General features: G+C 49.3%; 1 protein-coding gene across 2 annotated transcripts in view; it reads left to right on the top strand.

Annotated features, from left to right (window-relative positions):
* The first annotated feature begins 1,667 nt into the window (after window positions 1–1,667).
* The window catches only part of TM7SF2 (transmembrane 7 superfamily member 2), a 122,065-nt gene continuing 106,474 nt past the window's right edge, over window positions 1,668–17,258 (top strand). Inside the window, exon 1 of one of the 2 annotated variants that reach the window (XM_063944851.1) lies at window positions 1,668–1,818. The gene's annotated coding sequence lies outside the window, so the exon portion shown is untranslated. Of the gene's footprint in view, window positions 1,859–17,258 lie in introns of both variants that reach the window. The other variant, XM_063944850.1, reaches the window with a different exon arrangement.

The raw sequence follows: 17,258 nt of genomic DNA, 5'->3' as shown, positions 1-17,258 counted from the left end.
CCCCCCACAACCCCCTGGTACCGCACTGGATAGCTGGAGTTATGAGAAGGATCAGCGCTACTTGCAACGTCTCTGTGATGATGATCTGCAGGGAGAAAATGGCGCTGGTGAGCTGCTGAGTCCGCTCTGAGAAGAAGCTCTGCCCCCTAAGATGGCGCGTCTTCCCGCACATTTGAATTTTTCATACTGGCCTGAGGATTGTGTGCTGGCAGTAGACAGAGTCCCTGAAAGCGATCTGACCAGTGTAAGGGTATTGTGCTGGCCCAGGGCGCTCCTCACCGCTGAGCTTTCCGGAGCGCAGCTTCAGCGCTGTGCTCCCACCCTGATGCCGCCATTCTCACCGGTTCCCCGCTTGTCGGGTCACCGGTGCTCTACTCACCACCTCGATCTTCTGGCTCTGTTAGGGGGTGGTGGCATGCTGCGGGAGTGAGCGGTCGCCTCTGGGGCTAACGATCATCACCATCAGGAGCTCAGTGTCCTGTCAGCGGAGATAGTGGCCATTAACCTCAGAGGGTTGGACACTACTCCCCCCCTATGTTCCACAAAGCAGGGAGGCTGTTGCCAGCAGCCTCCCTGTGCCTAACTTCTTAAAAATAAAAACTAGAAAAGCTCTAGGAGCTTCCCTAGCTGTGACCGGCTCCACCGGGCACATTTTCTAAACTGCGTCTGGTAGGAGAGGCATAGAGGGAGGAGCCAGCCCACACTATCAAACTCTTAAAGTGCCCATGGCTCCTAGTGGACCCGTCTATACCCCATGGTACTAATGTGGACCCCAGCATCCTCTAGGACGTAAGAGAAATCATGTTAGTACTGTAATGTGTGATTCAGTCCCTGAAACACGGCATTGATTTTTAATATCAAACAAAAGTAAACTTACATCTAAAACTCATTTGTCGCCTATGGGCGGTATCCTATTAGCAGTGGTGCTTTTACGCTGCTAATAGGATCACCGGGGCTATCCTTTTCCCCAGATGCCGGCACTTATCGGGGATTATGAATCGGATGCCTCAGTCACCTGAAGCATAATCTGCGAAAATGGTCCGCCGGCGCTGCGATAACACATGGGATACGGAACCTATCTGATCCCATATGTTTTCATGTCATCGCGGTATCCAATTTCGGACGATCGAAACGGCTTCAAAATGGATACCGCGCTAATGACCATTGGTCAGTAATTGTGATAGCCAACTGTTTTGATTGGCTGAAAAGCGATTGGGGCTAAAAGGATACCGCTCATGTCTTGAGAGAGTAGGCAAATATGTAAAGTGCCAGGACGGGAGTTCTTTTTGTCATTGTAGAAGTGTGTGTTGTATGTCTGCTGTATGTAAGGTATCCTCGGGGTGCATTAACACTTTTGCAGTGTTAGTGTAGTTATCCCTATGGGGCTTTAAAACACTAGTAACAGATAATTATTATAGAAGATTTCAGATCTCCTCTAGTAAATTCTACATATTTTAAGCCACTCTTCTACAAACAGAACGCCCGCTGAGCAGGGTAATAAGTAACCCGTTATAGTACAGTGTGCTGCTAGTGAGACGGTACATCCACGCAGCATAGCATGTTCTAGGAGGACACTGACAGGTGTTGCACTACAACATATTTCACAGTTCACCCATATGGGAGGAAACTTCCGTTACCATGTTTACCATTGCAGCCGCCCAATAACCCTCAGTGCACAAGCATGGCCCGAGCGTCCTCAGCAACCCATTGGCTGAGGGAAAGTGTTGCTCAGCCATCTACCCCCTGATAGGCTCCTGTTCGTAGTGACTATAGGAAGAGAAGACATGAGGAGATGTCAGGGTTTAAAGGGACAGTAAGGTAACAGACGGGTGGTAGGGAGCAGGAGTCCGGCCAGCAGGTACGTGCTGCTGGGTAATACAGCATAAGAGGTTGTGCAGGATTTATGCACAACTCAGTGCTGTGGTCTTAAACCCTGATATATCATGTGCATAAAGTCACTGGTGGTTTCCCATTTGCATCTCTATTACAGGAGTGGGCTATTCCCCTTGTGCCTTAGTCCCAGGATATGCCCGTTTTCTAATATTCCCTTACATTGTACAGTTTTTCTTGGTACTATGCTCATACCTCCCAACATGACCCTCTCCAGGAGGGACAGAATACTCTGCTCCTGGACATCGCTTATAGTTTATGATTATCATCACCTGTGCTGAAACACCTTTCTTAGCCATTAACCTGTTCAACACAGGTGCCGGCAATCGTAAATTAAGAGAAAGTCCTGAAGCAGAGCATTGTGTCCCTCCTGGAGAGGGTCATGTTGGGAGGTATGCTATGCTGGATGATATAGTTCTCAATGGGGGTAATTCCAAGTTGATCGCAGCAGGAATTTTTTTTAGCAGTTGGGCAAAACCATGTGCACTGCAGGGAGGCAGATATAACATGTGCAGAGAGAGTTAGATTTGGGTGTGGTGTGTTCAATCTGCAATCTAATTTGCAGTGTAAAAATAAAGCAGCCAGTATTTACCCTGCACAGAAATAAAATAACCCACCCAAATCTAACTCTTTCTGCACATGTTATATCTGCCTCCCCTGCAGTGCACATGGTTTTGCCCAACTGCTAAAAAAAAAAATTCCTGCTGCGATTAACTTGGAATTACCCCCAATGTCCGGTCTTATTCTGTGTCTATGAGTAATATTACAATGTAAATCAGTATGATGACACACAATAGTCATATCTTTGTGGGGTACTTTACGTGTACATACACCATACTTGCCTACCTGACCCTCTCCATGAGGGAGAAAATGCTCTGTTCCTGGACTTTCCTGGTAATGTATGATTGCCATCACCTGTGGTGAGCTAGGTAATTGATAAGAAAGGTGTTTCACCACAGGTGATGGCAATCATACATTACCAGGAAAGTCCAGGAACAGAGCATTTTCTCCCTCATGGAGAGGGTCAGGTAGGCAAGCATGACATACACAGTGCTAAGTCTACCTGCAAATGGTATTTAACTCTTGGTGGCTATGGTGCATGCGTGTCTGCTATTTTGCCCCATTTTCTCTATCGTCCTAAGTGGATGCTGGGGTTCCTGAAAGGACCATGGGGGATAGCGGCTCCGCAGGAGACAGGGCACAAAAGTAAAGCTTTTACAGGTCAGGTGGTGTGTACTGGCCCCTCCCCCTATGACCCTCCTCCAGACTCCAGTTAGATTTTTGTGCCCGGCCGAGAAGGGTGCAATTCTAGGTGGCTCTCCTAAAGAGCTGCTTAGAGAGTTTAGCTTAGGTTTTTTATTTTACAGTGATTCCTGCTGGCAACAGGATCACTGCAACGAGGGACAGAGGGGAGAAGAAGTGAACTCACCTGCGTGCAGGATGGATTGGCTTCTTGGCTACTGGACATGAAGCTCCAGAGGGACGATCACAGGTACAGCCTGGATGGTCACCGGAGCCACGCCGCCGGCCCCCTCACAGATGCTGAAGCAAGAAGAGGTCCAGAATCGGCGGCTGAAGACTCCTGCAGTCTTCTTAAGGTAGCGCACAGCACTGCAGCTGTGCGCCATTTTCCTCTCAGCACACTTCACACGGCAGTCACTGAGGGTGCAGGGCGCTGGGGGGGGGGCGCCCTGGGAGGCAAATGAAAACCTTTAAAAAGGCTAAAAATACCTCACATATAGCCCCAGAGGCTATATGGAGATATTTACCCCTGCCTAAATGTACTAAATAGCGGGAGACGAGCCCGCCGAAAAAGGGGCGGGGCCTATCTCCTCAGCACACGGCGCCATTTTCTGTCACAGCTCCGCTGGTCAGGAAGGCTCCCAGGTCTCTCCCCTGCACTGCACTACAGAAACAGGGTATAACAGAGAGGGGGGGCAAAATAAATGGCAATATATTAATATAAAAGCAGCTATAAGGGAGCACTTAATCATAAGGCTATCCCTGTCATATATAGCGCTTTTTGGTGTGTGCTGGCAGACTCTCCCTCTGTCTCCCCAAAGGGCTAGTGGGTCCTGTCTTCGTATAGAGCATTCCCTGTGTGTCTGCTGTGTGTCGGTACGTGTGTGTCGACATGTATGAGGACGTTATTGGTGTGGAGGCGGAGCAATTGCCAAATATGAGGATGTCACCTCCTAGGGGGTCGACACCAGAATGGATGCCTTTATTTGTGGAATTACGGGATAGCGTCAACTCGCTTAAGCAGTCGTTTGCCGACATGAGGCGGCCGGACACTCAATTAGTGCCTGTCCAGGCGCCTCAAACACCGTCAGGGGCTGTAAAACGCCCCTTGCCTCAGTCGGTCGACACAGACCCAGACACAGGCACTGATTCCGGTGGTGAAGGTGACGAATCAACCGTATTTTCCAGTAGGGCCACACGTTATATGATTTTGGCAATAAAGGAGATGTTACATTTAGCTGATACTACAGGTACCACTAAACAGGGTATTATGTGGGGTGTGAAAAAACTACCAGTAGTTTTTACCGAATCCGAAGAATTAAATGACGTGTGTGATGAAGCGTGGGGTGCCCCGATAAAAAACTGCTAATTTCAAAGAAGTTATTGGCTTTATACCCTTTCCCGCCAGAGGTTAGGGAGCGCTGGGAAACACCTCCTAGGGTGGACAAAGCGCTAACACGCTTATCAAAACAAGTGGCGTTACCCTCTCCTGAGACGGCCGCACTTAAAGATCCATCAGATAGGAGGATGGAAAATATCCAAAAAGGTATATACACACATGCAGGTGTTATACTACGACCAGCTATTGCGACTGCCTGGATGTGCAGTGCTGGGGTAGTTTGGTCAGAGTCCCTGATCGAAAATATTGATACCCTGGACAGGGACAATATTTTACTGTCGTTAGAACAAATAAAGGATGCATTTCTTTATATGCGTGATGCACAGAGAGATATCTGCACACTGGCATCACGGGTAAGTGCTATGTCCATTTCGGCCAGAAGAGCTTTATGGACACGACAGTGGACAGGCGATGCGTAGAGGAGTTATTTGGGGTCGGTCTATCGGATTTGGTGGCCACGGCTACGGCCGGGAAATCCACCTTTCTACCTCAAGTCACTCCCCAACAGAAAAAGGCACCGACCTTTCAACCGCAGCCCTTTCGTTCCTTTAAAAATAAGAGAGCAAAGGGCTATTCATATCTGCCACGAGGCAGAGGACGAGGGAAGAGACAGCAACACGCAGCTCCTTCCCAGGAACAGAAGCCCTCCCCGGCTTCTACAAAAGCCTCAGCATGACGCTGGGGCTTCGCAAGCGGACTCGGGGGCGGTAGGCGGTCGTCTCAAGAATTACAGCGCGCAGTGGGCTCACTCGCAGGTAAATCCCTGGATCCTGCAGATAATATCTCAGGGGTACAGGTTGAAATTAGAGACAGAGCCACCTCGCCGTTTCCTGAAGTCTGCTTTACCAACGTCCCCCTCAGAAAGGGAGACGGTTTTGGAAGCCATTCACAAGCTGTATTCTCAGCAGGTGATAGTCAAGGTACCTCTTCTACAACAAGGGAAGGGGTATTATTCCACTCTTTTTGTGGTACCGAAGCCGGATGGCTCGGTAAGGCCTATTCTAAATCTGAAGTCCTTGAACCTGTACATAAAGAAGTTCAAGTTCAAGATGGAGTCACTCAGAGCAGTGATAGCGAACCTGGAAGAAGGGGACTTTATGGTATCCTTGGACATCAAGGATGCGTATCTCCACGTTCCAATTACCCCTCACACCAGGGGTACCTCAGGTTCGTTGTACAAAACTGTCACTATCAGTTTCAGACGCTGCCGTTTGGTTTGTCCACGGCACCTCGGGTCTTTACAAAGGTAATGGCCGAGATAATATTTCTTCTTCGAAGAAAAGGCGTATTAATTATCCCATACTTGGACGATCTCCTAATAAGGGCAAGGTCCAGAGAACAGCTAGAGATGGGTTTAGCACTATCTCAAGAGGTGCTAAAGCAGCACGGATGGATTCTGAATATTCCAAAATCCCAATTAATGCCGACAACTCGTCTGCTGTTCCTGGGGATGATTCTGGACACAGTTCAGAAAAAGGTTTTCTTCCCGAAGAAAAAGCAAGGAGTTATCTGACCTGGTCAGGAACCTCCTAAAACCAGGAAAGGTGTCTGTACATCAATGCACAAGAGTCCTGGGAAAAAATGGTAGCTTCTTACGAAGCAATCCCTTTCGGCAGATTCCATGCAAAGGGATCTGTTGGACAAATGGTCAGGGTCGCATCTTCAGATGCACCTGCGGATAACCCTGTCGCCGAGGACAAGGGTATCCCTTCTGTGGTGGTTGCAGGAGGCTCATCTATTGGAGGGCCGCAGATTCGGCATGCAGGATTGGATCCTGGTGACCACGGATGCCAGCCTGAGAGGCTGGGGAGCAGTCACACAGGGAAGAAATTTCCAGGGAGTGTGGTCGAGCCTGAAAAAGTCTCTTCACATAAGCATTCTGGAACTAAGAGCAATCTACAATGCTCTAAGCCAGGCGGAACCTCTGCTTCAAGGAAGACCGGTGTTGATCCAGTCGGACAACATCACGGCAGTCGCCCATGTAAACAGACAGGGCGGCACAAGAAGCAGGAGGGCAATGGCAGAAGCTGCCAGGATCCTTCGCTGGGCGGAGAATCACGTGATAGCACTGTCAGCAGTATTCATCCCGGGCGTGGACAACTGGGAAGCAGACTTCCTCAGCAGACACGACCTTCACCCGGGAGAGTGGGGACTTCATCCAGAAGTTTTCCACATGCTATTAAACCGTTGGGTAAAACCAATGGTGGACATGATGGCGTCTCGCCTCAACAAAACACTGGACAGGTATTGCGCCAGGTCAAGAGATCCGCAGGCAATAGCTGTGGACGCGCTGGTAACACCTTGGGTGTACCAGTCGGTATATGTGTTTCCTCCTCTGCCTCTCATACCAAAGGTATTGAGGATTATACGGCAAAGAGGAGTAAGACTAGTGGCTCCGGATTGGCCAAGAAGGACTTGGTACCCGGAACTTCAAGAGATGGTCACGGACGATCCGTGGCCTCTACTTCTGAGAAGGGACCTGCTTCAGCAGGGTCCTTGTCTTTTTCAAGACTTACCGCGGCTGCGTTTGACGGCATGGCGTTTGAATGCCAGATCCTAAAAGGACAAGGCATTCCAGAAGAAGTCATTCCTACCTTGATAAAGGCAAGGAAGGAAGTCACCGCGAAGCATTATCGCCGTATTTGGCGAAAATATGTTGCGTGGTGCGAGCAGCGGAGTGCTCCGATGGAGGAATTTCAACTGGGTCGTTTTCCTACATTTCCTGCAATCAGGATTGTCTATGGGTCTCAAATTGGGATCTATTAAGGTTCAAATTTCGGCCCTATCAATATTCTTCCAAAAAGAATTGGCCTCAGTCCCTGAGGTCCAGATTTTATCAAAGGAGTACTGCATATACAGCCTCCTGTGGTGCCTAAGGTGGCACCGTGGGATCTAAATGTAGTTTTAGATTTCCTCAAATCCAATTGGTTTGAACCACTAAAGAATGTGGATTTGAAATATCTCACATGGAAAGTGACTATGTTACTGGCCCTGGCTTCGGCCGGGAGAGTATCTGAACTGGCGGCTTTGTTTTATAAAAGCCCTTATTTAATTTTCCATTCGACATAGGGCAGAGCTGCGGACGCGTCCGCATTTTCTCCCTAAGGTGGTATCAGCGTTTCACCTGAACCAGCCTATTGTAGTGCCTGCGGCTACAGACGACTTGAAGGACTCCAAGTTGTTGGACGTTGTCAGAGCCTTAAAAAATATACATTTAAAGGACGGCTGGAGTCAGAAAATCTGACTCGCTGTTTATACTGTATGCACCCAACAAGTTGGGTGCACCTGCTTCTAAGCAGTCGATTGCTCGTTGGATTTGTAACAAAATTCAACTTGTACATTCTGTGGCAGGCCTGCCACAGCCTAAATCTGTTAAGGCCCATTCCGCAAGGAAGGTGGGCTCATCTTGGGCGGCTGCCCGAGGGGTCTCGGCATTACAACTCTGCCGAGCAGCTACGTGGTCAGGGGAGAACACGTTTGTAAATTTTTACAAATTTGATACCCTGGCAAAGGAGGACCTGGAGTTCTCTCATTCGGTGCTGCAGAGTCATCCGCACTCTCCCGCCCGTTTGGGAGCTTTGGTATAATCCCCATGGTCCTTTCAGGAACCCCAGCATCCACTTAGGACGATAGAGAAAATAAGAATTTACTTACCGATAATTCTATTTCTCGGAGTCCGTAGTGGATGCTGGGCGCCCATCCCAAGTGCGGATTATCTGCAATACTTGTACATAGTTATTGTTAACTAATTCGGGTTATTGTTTAGGAAGCCATCTTTCAGAGGCTTCTCTGTTATCATACTGTTAACTGGGTTTAGATCACAAGTTGTACGGTGGGATTGGTGTGGCTGGTATGAGTCTTACCCGGGATTCAAAATCCTCCCTTATTGTGTACGCTCGTCCGGGCACAGTACCTAACTGGAGTCTGGAGGAGGGTCATAGGGGGAGGGGCCAGTACACACCACCTGACCTGTAAAAGCTTTACTTTTGTGCCCTGTCTCCTGCGGAGCCGCTATCCCCCATGGTCCTTTCAGGAACCCCAGCATCCACTACGGACTCCGAGAAATAGAATTATCGGTAAGTAAATTCTTATTTTCTTATGATCCCCTCTTTTTTGATTTGAGTAATAGCTCTCTCTGTATATAAATTCATTAATTTGCTCACACAAGGGGTTGTACTAAAAGTGTCTGTTTGGCTTCTGAGTGTATAGTAGAGTCCATCCGCTATAATATAATATGTGTTGTGTTATAGGTAGTTGTGTATGTTGTACTAGTTTATGTGTGATAGTCTGATGTGTGTGTAACTGTCAGTATAAGTGTGTGATCTGTTCTGTCCCTCTCTGGAATATGGGGGTGATTCAGATCTGACTGCTGTTGTGCGTTTTTGCACATCGGTCGATCAGCAATAGACTGCGTATGCACCGCAATGTGCTTGCGCGTCCGCAAACAACAACAGTCAGTGAAATGCTTGTGCAAAATAAAATGCAATCGCACAGCCATTCGCTTGTTGAGTGACAGGAAGAGGCCGTTTGTGGGTGGTATCTGACCGTTTTCTGGGAGTGTCATGGAAAATGCAGGCTTTCCCAAGCGTCTCCAGGAAGGGTATGTGAGGTCAGCTCCGGACCCGATCAGCCTGTTCTCATTGCACTGTAGTAGTAAGTCCTGGGATGCGCACAGACTGCACACAGTGGAAAAATCATTAGATGGTGAGGGAGGTGCAAACGGATTTGCAGCTGTCCGCTGACATAGGGATTTTTAGCAGCTTGGCGTACACATGCGATTGCACACATGCTCAGCGACTATAAACTCCCCTTGCGCGGCTACTATCTGAACGCAGCACAACAAATTTAACAGTCCAGTGATCAGGTCTGATTCACCCCCTATGCATGATGTATATGTAGTCCTAAAAGTGTTGCCAGTAAACTTACACAAGATGGCCACAGCGGGTTAGGTACAAATCCGCAGTACATATCCCGATGGTCAAGATGCTGACAGCGGTATCCTGATGGTGAAAATCCTGACTGATCCCGGTAAGTATTTTATCCCCCATCCCTCCAGTGCCTAACCCTAACCCTCCCCCTAGCCTAGTGCTTCTTAAACTGTGTGCCGTGGCACCCTGTCAACACTATGGGGTGAATTCAATTAAAAGCGAGAAATGTAAAAATCCCTGCGGTGCGGGGTTTAGCTATTTAGAAATTCCATAGAAATCACTGTCTTTTCACGCACCTCCAAAGCAAGTTGATTTTTTTTTTTTCCTTTTTTCTAATGTTGTTAATAGGAAAAATCAACAGGACTTGCTCTGGTACCCGCCCGGCAACTCCCCTAAGGACTAATTAAGAAATTGGAAGATTCCAGTTAGCTTCATTAGTCAGTAATTACTCACTTTCCAACGATAGATAGACATAGATATATGCGGTGGGATGTAATACAGTCCGAGATCGCCGGAGGTGCGGGTTACCAGCTGATCTCTGAGGTTTTTTTTAAAGGGACAATCACTTACAAGGCAAAACCATACCTTGAAAGTGATTGTCCCTTTAAAAAATGTCCGCAATCGGCCGGCAACCCGCACCTTCGGTGATCTCGGACTGTTTTACATCCCACCGCATATTTTTTTTTTTTCTCTCTCCAGGGTTTTCAAAGTTGAAAACCCTGTGACCACTTTTTTAAAATTGGATACCCGCGGTAATCTAAATTGGGCACAATAGGCTTGAGTTGGTTTTGTGGTGAAACCCTTGCACCCAATTGAGCCCCCCTCCCCCCCTATATTACACTTATTACTGTTTCAGTTTACTTTTAACTTACTAATTACTACTACTATTTACTAGTAAAAGAAACAAAATATGTTTCATGTTTCCCGTATTTGTTTCTTCCTCTGTTCTCTTTACACCTACCCCAACTCTATCCACACCTACACAAACTCCCCTCCTGTTCTGACATTACTCACACAAAATCCACCCTCCCATGAGTTCTTTAGATGTAACCACACCAAAAACACCCCGTACCCCTCTTCTCTTAATACCAACACAAAGTCCACACTCCCATTTTATTTTCCACATAACCCTGATCTCCTTTCCTTTGCATAATATAAGCCAGCGTGACTTCCAGTCCTGTATGTGTAGGCTTGTGGCATTCAGTCTTCTCTGCTTCAGAATATTTTACGTTTGGTTCTACTTTATGCACCTTCCTTTGTATTTATCGAGCATAATGTTATGTTATGTATTATGGAAGCAAGTCATACTTTTGTGTAGCACAAAACTGGTAAGTCTTTATCTGTCCACATACCTTAGCCTGAGGCACAAAGGTTGTAGTGCTTGTTATCTATAGAGGCACAATGAGCGGGGCAAGGTTTTAGTCGGATGGAAAAATGATAGATAAATCCAAAAACAAGGTGATTACACTGCAGTCTTCTGCATTAGAATCCAGTGGCACAATTCAAGACGATCAGATAAACTTTTCCCTTTCAAGTAAAACCATCTGAGTATATGATAACAGGTTTAGCAAACTATGGACTCTTTAAGTATAAATTTTCTCTAATGTCCTAGTGGATGCTGGGGACTCTGTAAGGACCATGGGGAATAGACGGGCTCCGCAGGAGACATGGGCACTTTAAGAAAGAATTTGGATTCTGGTGTGCTCTGGCTCCTCCCTCTATGTCCCTCCTCCAGACCTCAGTTTGAATCTGTGGCCGGACGAGCTGGGTGCTGTTTAGTGAGCTCTCCTGAGCTTGCTATAAGAAAGTATTTTGTTAGGTTTTTTTATTTTCAGGGAGCTCTGCTGGCAACAGACTCCCTGCATCGTGGGACTGAGGGGAGAGAAGCAGCCCTACTCTCTGAAGATAGGTCCTGCTTCTAAGGCTACTGGACACCATTGGCTCCAGAGGGATCGTACACAGGATCTCACCCTTTGTCGTCCGATCCCGGAGCCGCGCCGCCGTCCCCCTCGCAGAGCCAGAAGACAGAAGCCGGGTGAAAGAAGCAAGAAGACTTCGAAATCGGCGGCAGAAGACTCCATCTTCACTGAGGTAGCGCACAGCACTGCAGCTGTGCGCCATTGCTCCCACACTACACCCACATACTCCGGTCACTGTAGGGCGCAGGGGGGGGGGGGGCGCCCTGGGCAGCAATTAGGACCTCTTGGCAAAAGTTGGACACATATACAGTTGGGCACTGTATATGTGTATGAGCCCCCGCCATAATATAGTACAAAATCGCGGGACAGAAGCCCGCCGCTGAGGGGGGCGGGGCTTCTTCCTCAGCACTCACCAGCGCCATTTTTTCTCCACAGCTCCGCTGAGAGTGTCACGTCTGGCAGGGTTTGAGGATCCGGCAGCTGAGATTTGCCCGAGGAGGTAGCAGGCTGTGAATGAACCAGATGAGGGGGCTGGATATAGTTCCTTCGCATGGGACACGGAGCAATGAAGAACGTAGGCGGGGTTTGAGAGTCAATGGAAAGTATTTATTATGTACAGGGCTGAGGTAGGGAACTGTGACTGAAGCACAATGGTTAAAGACGTGGCTGGAGGTGAAGAACTGCGGACTGTGATTAGAAAGACGAGACTGTAGATGATGAACTGTGGAACTGTGGATGGTAGTTGAAAACGTGGCTGGAGACAAGGACTGTGGACTGTGGTTTGGAAAACGAGGCTTGAAGATAATAATCTGCAGGCTGTGGTCAGTGGTACAAAGGCGTGGCTGATGAAGGAGATCTGTGGAGTGTGGCTTGAAAGACGAGGCAGAAGACCCGGGGCCGACTGTGCCCAAAGAGTCTTACTGGACCGGGTTTTCCAGGAGCGCTTCCACAGGCAGTAGCAGGCAAGAAACGGCAGGGCTGCAGCAGCAACAGAGAACCGACAAAGCAGAATCAGGAGGAACCAAGATACAGCAGGAATCCTGGGAGCACAGGCTAAAGCACCTGCAACAGGGTTGTAACTTGAAGCACTGGCATCCCTGTCCTAAACTAGCCCCCCTTTATAGGGAGAGCTTCCCCTGGATTGGCTGGAAGAAACAGGAAACAGGAACTATGCTTAAAACTTGGTCTCCAACATGGCGGCGCCCAGTAATGCAGACCTTTTTGCAAAGCCACATTGCTCACTGCCCCTGGTCTCCAAGCAACGGTTCAGCAAGAGCGACCCGCTGTAGCGGCGTCCCGCCGCCACGAGCGGACCCCCTCACCTCCGCTACTGCTGCCCACGGATCCGGCGCAGCAGCCCACCTCCGCCGCTGCCCGCACAACGCCAAGGAAGCCAGCCCCGCGGCCCCAGCGTACCGGTAAGACACCGGACGTTGACAGAGAGGAAGCTCCCCAGGCTTTCCCCTGCAGATTCACGGTAGAAGAGGGTAAAAAGAGAGGGGGGGGGGCACATAAATTAGGCGCAAAAACATAATATACAGCAGCTACTGGGTTACCACTAAGTTACTGTGTGATTCCTGGGACATATAGCGCTGGGGTGTGTGCTGGCATACTCTCTCTCTGTCTCTCCAAAGGGCCTTGTGGTGGAACTGTCTTCAAAAAGAGCATCCCCTGTGTGTGTGGTGTGTCGGTACGCTTGTGTCGACATGTTTGACGAGGAAGGCTATGTGGAAGCAGAGCGGGAGCAAATGAATGTGGTGTCTCCACCGACGGCGCCGACACCTGATTGGATGGATATGTGGAAGGTTTTTAAATGATAATGTTAATTCCTTGCATAAAAGGTTGGATAAAGCTGAAACCTTAGGACAGTCGGGGTCTCAGCCCATGCCTGATCCTATGTCGCAGAGGCCGTCAGGGTCTCAGAAGCACCCACTATCCCAAATTGTTGACACAGATACCGACATGGATTCTGACTCCAGTGTCGATTACGATGATGCAAAGTTACAGCCTAAATTGGCAAAATCCATCCGTTATATGATTATAGCAATTAAGGATGTGTTGCACATCACAGAGGAAACCCCAGTCCCTGGCAAGAGGGTTCATATGTATGGGGAAAAAAGGCAGGTGGTGACCTTTCCCCCTTCACACGAGCTAAATGAGTTATGTGAAAAGGCTTGGGAATCTCCAGATAAAAAACTGCAGATTTCCAAACGGATGCTTATGGTGTATCCTTTCCCGCCAATGGACAGGTTACGCTGGGAATACTCCCCTAGGGTGGACAAAGCTTTAACACGCTTATCCAAGAGCCCTACCGTCACAGGATACGGCCACCCTAAAAGATGCTGCGGATAGAAAGCAAGAGGGTACCCTGAAGTCCATTTATACACATTCAAGGTACCTTACTAAGGCCGGCAATTGCGTCGGCCTGGGTGTGTAGTGCTGTAGCAGCATGGACGGATACCTTATCTGAGGGACTGGATACCTTAGACAAGGATACTATATTAATGACCCTGGGGCATATAAAAGACGCTATCCTATATATGAGAGATGCTCAAAGGGACATTGGCCTACTGGGCTCTAGAATAAATGCAATGTCGATTTCTGCCAGAAGGGTCCTGTGGACTCGGCATTGGACAGGTGATGCAGACTCAAAAAGGCATATGGAGGTTTTACCTTACAAGGGTGAGGAATTGTTTGGGGAGGGTCTCTCGGACCTGGTCTCCACAGCTACTGCTGGAAAGTCAAACTTTTTGCCATATGTTTCCTCACAACCTAAGTGTCACGATCCGGGTATCTGGACGCCATTACTTGCCTTTTGGATGTCTCCTGAGGCTGGCTCAGCGTTCCAGGGCCGTATTTCATCTGTGGTACTGATGTCCACATTCTGCTTCCCTCTCCTGTCACCCTGGGACGCTGTCACAGCGGCGCCATGTTTACTTCCTGAATGGCGTCTCCTGGCCTCCGCGGCCTCCGCCGCCGTTCCTGTGTTACAGTGTACAGGATATCAGAGTGGCGCCTCATGCCAGCCGCAGCCTCCGCTGTTGTCCGCGTGGTTCTAGTGTGCAGTCATCAGTCTGGCGTCTCCTGTCCTCTGTGGCCGGTGCCGCCACTGTTGCTGGGTTTCCACATGGATTACCAAATCAACTTTCCCTCCAAGTACCTACATGGGCGCAGCCATGTTGGATTCTGTCACCTGTTCAAATTCCACCAATCCGCTGCTCCACTGAAATCTGCATAATTGCCTAGCCAATCCCTTCCTTGCTGCAGGTATAAGTATTCTGTGCCTGAGCAAGGAAGGCGTCAGTGCTTTGGTTGTCAAACCTAGTTCCAGTCTGTCTCTCTCCTGTGGTTGTTTTCCAGGTTCCAGTTCCTGTCTCCAAGCTTCCACTAAAGAGACCCGCTCCAGTCTACCACCTGCGGTGCAGCCTGACTCTCCAGTCCTCTGGGACTTATCCGTTTCCAGCTACAGATTCACCTGCTTCCAGCACTTAGCTTCCAGCAGAGACCAGCTCCTCTTAAAGTGCCGGTACCATTTCTGTAGATTTCCATTTACCACCGGTACTAATATTTCACCGCTCTCAAGCTCCATATATCATTTGTATTTCACCGCTCTCAAGCTCCATATATCATTGGTATTTCATCGCTCTCAAGCTTCATTTATTATTTGGCTGGTTCCATCCAGTATCCACTCCGTGTCTACATCTGTCTGGTTCCAACCAGTATCCACAGCAGCCACTTTATCTACAGCAGCCCAGCTTCCCATGGAACATCAGCTGGTATGATCCTGGGCTATCTCCATTACTACAGTCGGGCCTGGTAAGGACTTTCCACCTAGAGGACAATAAGAACTGTACCCATATTACCAGAGCCCTGTGGCCAGTGCCATCCTGTAGTACCCAGGAACTGTGTTATATAACTGCTGATTTTACGTTTCTCTTTTTTTACTGCTGTGTTGCATGGAGTTTGTCAAATAAACATCATTGACTTTTTTATCTTGGTTGTCGTGGTCACGCCTTCGGGCAATCTTCCTACGTGTAACTTACATGTCCAGGGGTCTGATACAACCTCCCAGGTTTCTCTACACCTCAGCCCCTACAACTGAGGCTGCCTCCCGTCATCTCAGGCCCTCAGTTGTGACAGTAAGCACTGACCATATGAATCCAGCCGGAGACCAGGGTTAAGCGGCCAGGCCGATGCAAGAACTGGCAGCCAGACTCGAACATCAGGAGGCTGCACAGTGTTAGGCGCGGCGGTCTTCGGCCGTGCCCTGACTGAGCAGCGGTCACGGCCGCCGCGCCTCTCTCCTTCCCTGTCCCCCGCACGGCGCCTAGCAACGCCAGGACGCCGTGCGCACGATAGCCGCCGGGTCCCTGGCAACGCAGGACGCCGTGCATGCAGGGCCGCCGGGTGCATAGCAACGGGGACGCCACAGGTGGACCGCGTTCCCCGTTGCTAAGAATAGTTAATTAGGTTGCTCGTGCAGCAGGGAAGCTGCACGGCAACTAGTAATTAGGGTCTGGGGGCTGGTCCTGCTGGCCCTCCTGTTATTGGCCAGCAGGGCCTTTTTATGTGAGCCAGCACACTGCAGCCCCGCCGGTGATAGCTTCTTGTATGCTGTACCTGCCTTGCAGAACTCTGTTCCTGTCAGCCGTGTTTGGTGGATCTTGTTCCCTGCCCTCTGGTACCTTGGAGGTCCGAAGCCGGTCCTGGGAATCCTTCTAGTCCTTGCGAACCTGTTTCTGTCATCTGGGGTTCTCGCCCGGTTTTGTGAGTAGCGGCTACTGCCGCGTGTTGCGGCCTATGCCGCTTAGTGTTTACTTCTCTGTGAATTGATGCATTTGCGGAGGTTTCCGCTTTCACTGTCCTCCCCGGAACTCGGCGGTGCCGTGTGGGAAAGTGGACAGTGGTTTCTTTGTAGTTCTTTTCCTTTGGCGGCGTGCCGCACATACGTTTAGTTTTTAGGTAGTTTATAGCCCCTAGCGTGGTTGTTTCAGTTAGAGGTCCCCTTGTTATTACCCTGTCTCAGTTCACGCCTTGTCGCTCTTTAAGACCTGAGGGGGCATCGTAGTTGGGCAGACCTAATCCGCCCTTCAAACGCGGCTGCCATGGGCCCAAGAAACCATAGTCGTTCAGGCGTGAATTGATAACACGGGTAAGACAACGGAGGTAGGGTGCTAGGGGCTATTTCCTTCCCATTTCCCTATCCCAGCATTCCGTCTTGGTGCTCAGGACTCACTACATAAGATCTCCCCTGTCCTGAGCATCAGGATCGTAACACACAGGGCCACATCATCCGCTGTCTCCAGGATCTCTCTACTCGGCTGGATGGGATTCAGACAACCCTCCGTGGATCAGGCGCGTCCGGTGCGTCACCCACAGTGACTCCAGCTGTAACCCCACCCACCTTACCCATTTCTGCTCCACGTCTTCATCTTCCAACGCCAGCAAAATTTGACGGATCTCCAAGATTCTGCAGGGGATTTCTCAACCAGTGTGAAATCCTTTTTGAGCTACAACCTGGCAATTTCCCCAGTGATCGTACTAAAATTGCCTACATTATTTCTCTTCTCAGTGGCTCAGCCCTTGACTGGGCATCACCGTTATGAGAGAAGTCTGATACCCTGCTGTCCTCCTATACTGATTTTGTAACAACATTCAGGTGCATCTTCGACGAGCCATGCCGGGTAACTTCAGCTTCATCTGAGATTCTCAGTTTACGCCAGGGATCGCGTACTGTGGGACAGTATCTTATACAGTTCAAGATCCTGGCATCTGAACTGGCATGGAACGACGAGGCCCTGTATGCTGCATTCTGGCATGGCTTATCAGAGCGCATCAAGGATGAGTAAGCTACCAGAGACTTGCCCTCTAAGTTGGATG

This window comes from Pseudophryne corroboree, chromosome 11, assembly GCF_028390025.1.
Source record: "Pseudophryne corroboree isolate aPseCor3 chromosome 11, aPseCor3.hap2, whole genome shotgun sequence".
In the NCBI taxonomy this organism is placed as follows: domain Eukaryota; kingdom Metazoa; phylum Chordata; class Amphibia; order Anura; family Myobatrachidae; genus Pseudophryne; species Pseudophryne corroboree.
This window is presented reverse-complemented; position numbering and strand designations above follow the sequence as displayed.